This window comes from Papaver somniferum, chromosome 1 (genome assembly GCF_003573695.1).
Source record: "Papaver somniferum cultivar HN1 chromosome 1, ASM357369v1, whole genome shotgun sequence".
Taxonomy (NCBI): Eukaryota; Viridiplantae; Streptophyta; class Magnoliopsida; order Ranunculales; family Papaveraceae; genus Papaver; species Papaver somniferum.
The window spans coordinates 173,101,040-173,106,759 of NC_039358.1; the positions used below are offsets into that span (position 1 = coordinate 173,101,040).

At 36.4% G+C, this 5,720-nt stretch overlaps 1 long non-coding RNA gene across 1 annotated transcript; it reads right to left on the reverse strand.

Annotated features, from left to right (window-relative positions):
- Positions 1 to 1,935: 1,935 nt before the first annotated feature.
- LOC113334151 lies at positions 1,936 to 2,794 on the reverse strand. Its single transcript, XR_003352579.1, has 2 exons — positions 2,662 to 2,794; positions 1,936 to 2,067 (listed from the first exon to the last, which is right to left on the reverse strand). It is a non-coding gene; the product is annotated as an uncharacterized LOC113334151 (long non-coding RNA).
- Positions 2,795 to 5,720: the final 2,926 nt, after the last annotated feature.

Sequence of the window (5,720 nt, forward strand, 5' to 3'; positions counted from 1 at the left end):
AAAAAACTAAAAATTAATCTAAAAATAAATCCGCGTCGGCGGCGCCAAAATGATTAAGATTTTTTTTATTGTCGTTGTAATTGTAGTAAATAGGGAATCGAACTCTAACTTGTTAAGATTAATTTTAAAGGAATAAAATAGAGAGTTACTGGGCCTAGGATTCGGCCAAACTCATATCAAGATGTTCAATTATTCATTCTCAAACAATTATCGCTCAATAAATAAAACAATATCGACTCTTATTTTTGCCAAGGTAGATTCTCCAAACATTAGTTATAAATCGTAAGCATGGGACATCAAACATCTAAGCAAGCATGACCCATCTAATAAAATGATAACTAATTTTTTCAAATCATATTTCAATTAAATTTAATGCAAATATCTTATAAAGAATTAAATAATTTTACCCATGTATGAAATTTTTCTTCCTCCGTCGACCCAGTGTTGGGGTTTAGCTTCTCATGATAAATACACACTCAAAAATATAATTTATAGCTCAAACGGTGTTTTTATTAAAGAAAACTAATAATACAATGAATCTGCAACGCTGTATCGGCGTTACAGAATTCACCGTTACAATAGATGTTGCAAATTCAAATTAAGCGTGCCAAACAGACTGTTACAAGTACTGTCAATAAACGACAGTTTCTTGCGACAGTCCGTAGGCGTCAAAGCTCTTCTTCTTCTTCTTCTCTCTGCAGCAGTAGAGAAGTTGCTCTGCAACTCTCTATTTTCTTCCCCAGACTCTCAATATCCTTTCTCTGTTTACCAACTACCTTTTTATACTCCACAGCATCCAAATATCCTCAGTTTAATGCAGAATATTTTCTCTTTAATCCATTATTCTCACTGCCATTACACGAAGGTTATTTCTTTCTCTTCATGCGTTAACTGTCTTGAAAACTTCCCAAACTCTGTTGATATGATAAATATATGGATCCTAGGAGAATATCCTCTCTTAACTGCACTTAACTTCTGTATTAAACTCACCAGAAACCCAACCATAAACCCGAAGATATTTCTTCCCTCTTTTATAAAAATCGTGTATATATCTTTCCTTCTTCGGAATTATGCACCTTACCAATCCTGTCATGCCGCTATAACTTCATCCAAATCCATTTGCACGAATAAATCTTACCAAAAATCTGCAACAAAATCTTCCACAATAACTCAACAAAATTTATGAAATATATTCATCCACAATTTCTTCTAACCGGTGATAATTTCCTTCCTTTCTCGATTCAAATGCAATTACCACCCATGTTTACTCGAAACAGGATGGTATCTAGGACTGCACAACGGGTAGGGTGGGTAGGATATGGCATATTTCGCCACCCTACCCGCTGACTGGCGGGTAAGAAATTTTTTACCCGCCACCCTACCCGCCACTAAACGGATAAGGTCCTACCCGACCCATTAATTGGCGGGTCGGGTAGGATAGGGTGGCGGGTATAACCGTTTTTTTTTCTTTTTTAGTTTTCTATATTCTGTTTTAGAGTTCTGGTTTTAGCTATACACAAGTTTGTGCTTCATTCTACGGAATAAAGTAGTGTACCATTTGTTTTTTTTATTTTTTTGTCTGTTCAAAATCATTCATAGTTGTGCCACAATTTGCTATATCCAGGTATGCATACTTATGATATAACATTCAGCTCAGGCTAAAAGGTAAGGATAACATAATCATTACATGTCTTAGAATTAATGAGATTGTTATGTCATGAACAAGTTTCTTCTACCTTCTTCATTCTGTTAGATAACTAATTTATCTGCCGTTTAACACAGTAACAATTAGATAGTTTACGAGTTAAAACTAACTTGATGGTCGTAATTGAATGTTGTATCTATTTCTCCATTCTTATGCAGAGAATGTGATCAGAGAGAATTCTCCGTGTATTGATTGTTTTTTTCAACCAACTTGGTGTGATATTTTTTTTCTTCTTCAGAGGATCCTCATATTCATGTCTCATCAAACGGTTATATGACCTGCACCAAAAGCTCCTCATATTGACCTTCTTCTTCAATCATCATCTACGATGATGGAATAAGTACTAAGATCACCAAATAAATCTGCATACATGAAAAATTCAACCTCAAATTATGCCAGCAAACACAAATACGTATCAAGGGCTTTAACCTGTGCAGGCTAGTGTAGAAAATAAGAACACATGTAAGTATACTAAAATAGACTTCACAACAGTAATACTACTGCGAGAAACAATAAAATTGAAAGCTATTCGCTGGTTGTTAGAGCTTCCAAAAGTATCAAATTGTTCACGTTTGACATATCCAGAGGTTCATTTCATGGCTCATAGTTCGCATTACTCCAAAATTACGTATTCCATGTGTATTGCCAGTAATCTAAAACCGTCAATGTCACCAAACTACGTATTCAATATACCTAATTCCATTAGGGAAGCAACTAAACAAACCTAGATGCTCTATCAACAATCAAGGCATTCAGAATCCACAACTAACCACTGCAAATATATCATCCAAGTGAAAGTAACATATAGTGTTGTACCTAATTCTATGAAACAAGACCAGTAAATAAATGCACAACTTACTAATGGAAATATAAATATGGTTATACTATATTCTAAGAAACTGAAAACAGCAGAGACTTGACAAATGTTGGAGAATCAATGTAGGAAAGTTGTATACCTGACTCTAAGACGTCATCCTCCTTCTCTTCAGCTCCTAGTGTAGATGGATCCATATCAATCGGCGTCCTCAACCAGTTCTGTAGGAGAATCAATGCTTCCACAGTTCGGGGTCTTAAAGAACTACGGAAATGACCAAGTATTCGCTTTCCAGTACTGAAAACAGATTCACTTGCAACTGAAGAGACGGGAATAGCAAGTATATCTCTTGCTATAAGTGACAGAATATCAAACCTTGCATCATTGCTTTTCCATCAATTCAATATATCAAACTTCGAACCTTCTTTCTTGTCTTTTGTTGGTGAGTAAATCTGCTCCGATAAGTATCTTTCCACCTCTGATTTGTCAAAATCCTCCATTGTAGACAACTGGGTTTTACGTTCTTCTCTATGGGTCTTATATCTTCTATTTCTATGTAACGTAGAACTAGAACTAGAGCTCTCTTGACTAGGACTACCACCAGTTTCACCTACAGATTCTGACGAGGCTAACACACTTCCTACACCTGCATATTCTGCCTTATAAGCTGTATATAATTCATTAAAATCCTCTTTCACTTTATCTAACCAATTTTTTACCAATCTTTGTTTCATCCAAGGAATATCATGCACAATCAAGTCTTCTAGTATTACTTGCATTCCACGTTCTTTTTCTCTTGGATCAAGAAGCACAGAAATAAACAATAAAGGATTCATGTTTTTATACTCACCCAATACTTGTTGTATTTAAGTAACATCTTCTCACCCATATGGCTTAAGTGAGGATCATAATGATCTTTTTGCCATTCATTTAACTCTCCATGTACATCACAAATTTCCGCCAAAAATGTATGCGAAGTGACATACGTAGAACCAAAAAACTCAACAATGGCTTCAAAAAATACCTGTAGATACAGTACTAATTGTTATCGACCGTTGCGTCCATAGAGATGGATGTTGTCATAGCAAAACTTGCAATAATTAAGTTTCTTCTTAGCAAAGGAAAATGAACTGTAAAGGTGCTATTCAGTTGAGTCACAAGTTGCCAAGCAAAAGAACCAGTCATTAGTTGAACGAGAACAGCCAGCAGAAATAAACTACTGTATATGGTGATTCCTGCCGCAGTACAATAAGATTATTGTGCCCAGACGCGAGAGGAGAAATTTGCGGCAATGGAAAATAGGCAACGCTTCATATAAAAGAGAGTTCAGTCATTGCTACCAGCAACTACCAATAATGATGCAACTACCAATAGCCTATCGCAGTCTAGAATCCATCTACTGGTTTCAGACTTTGTTTTGTATCATGCAATCAGTTTTAAGTTTTAGACCTTGTTTTGTTTCATGCAATCAGTTCTAAAATGGTTGATAAAGAAAGATAAAATACCTGTAAAAACTGAACTAGGACTCGAGCATTAGCCCAGTCATACTTTTCAGGAGCATGCACACGAGGCTTTTTCTTCTTGGCTTTTCTCCGACCAGCTACGGGTTCTTCAGGAGCATCAGATGAAGTAGATTCATATTCATCGGGAACATCTGTACTGTCAATAGCATCAATATTAACACCCATTTCTGGTTCATCGGGAATATCGAAGATAAACCTCTCACGAAATGCTTTATCTGACCGTGCTAGCATTATAAAGGCTTTTTCATATTTTCCGCGGAATCCAACATCAAAAAAATGGAGTTCCATCTTGTTTTTACATCTAATATTAATCCCTTTTTATACTCAATTCTTTCGTCAAATACAGCTTCTAAGAACTTCTTCATCATAGCAGGAGAGGCTGTGACGTATTTAACCACTGACCTGATTCTTGCCACTGAAGTATTATACTTCTTCAACCCATCCTTAAAAACTAAAGCTAATACGTGGGCAGCACATCTGACATGCAAATGTTTACCTCCAACAATTGATGATCCCCAACTGACAACTCTCTCCTTAACATATTCTATTGCTTTTTTATTTGCAGATGCATTGTCGAGAGTGATGGTGAACACTCTCTCAAGACCCCACTCGATCAAACACTTATCCAATGTTCTTCCAATATGCTCACCTCCATGACTAGTGATTAAACAAAAACATATGATTCTTTTGTGTAATTTCCAGTGGTCATCGATAAAGTGGGTAGTAACTACCATGTAGTTGTAGTTCTGAATGGACGTCCAAGTATTTGTTGTGAGACAAACTCTAACCTTGTTCACCTTGAAATAGTTCACCTACTTGGCCTTTTCAGTCACAAACAACCTGCACATATCACGATAGACGGTCATCCGAGATGGAAGTTTGAACCTCGGCTCAAGATACCTACAAAATGCTATGAACCCTTCACCCTCAACCATTCGGAAAGATTGTTCATCGGTGATTATGAAATTTATCAAGGCTCTCCTACATGCTTCTTGACAAAACGTATCCCCAACCATACATTGCTGATCTCCCAGATTGCTAGGCTGTGCAGATTCTACTGTATCCAAATACTTCTGATACTTAGTCAAATGCCAGTTCAAATTAGATGTTCCATAATCCTTACCACCAGCCTTATATTTACCACCTTCACAGTAGTTACACTTCCCCCATGTAATACCAGCTTCATCAACACTCCTTTCGAAATGATCCCATACCCAAGATGTTCTCTTCCGCTTCATACTTTCTCTGACCTCAGGTTGAAAAGATGGTGGAGGTGGAGGTGGCGGAGATGCAATCGCACTGGCCCTTCGTTGCACAGATTGAGATGCAGCTTGAGAGGGAATATGAGGTCTCGTTGACATCACTTTTGTAATCTCAATCATGTTTCCCACACTAAGCCTGCACAAAACTAAGGGCAGAAAAGAATAAGAACCTAAATTGTTCAAAACCAGAATCAAATTAATAATCAAAAAATTCCTATGAGAAATTTCATCAATCAGTTAACATGCATGTTAATTTCTCAAATAATTTCTTCAAATACTAAACAACTGAAGAGCAACAATTTTTTTTAAAGACATGGGTTCAAAGTCAAATAATCAAAATAAATGAAATAGAAACATCACTCTTAACATAACCTTCAAAGACTACATAAAAGTACTCTTTTACGCTCGTAATACTT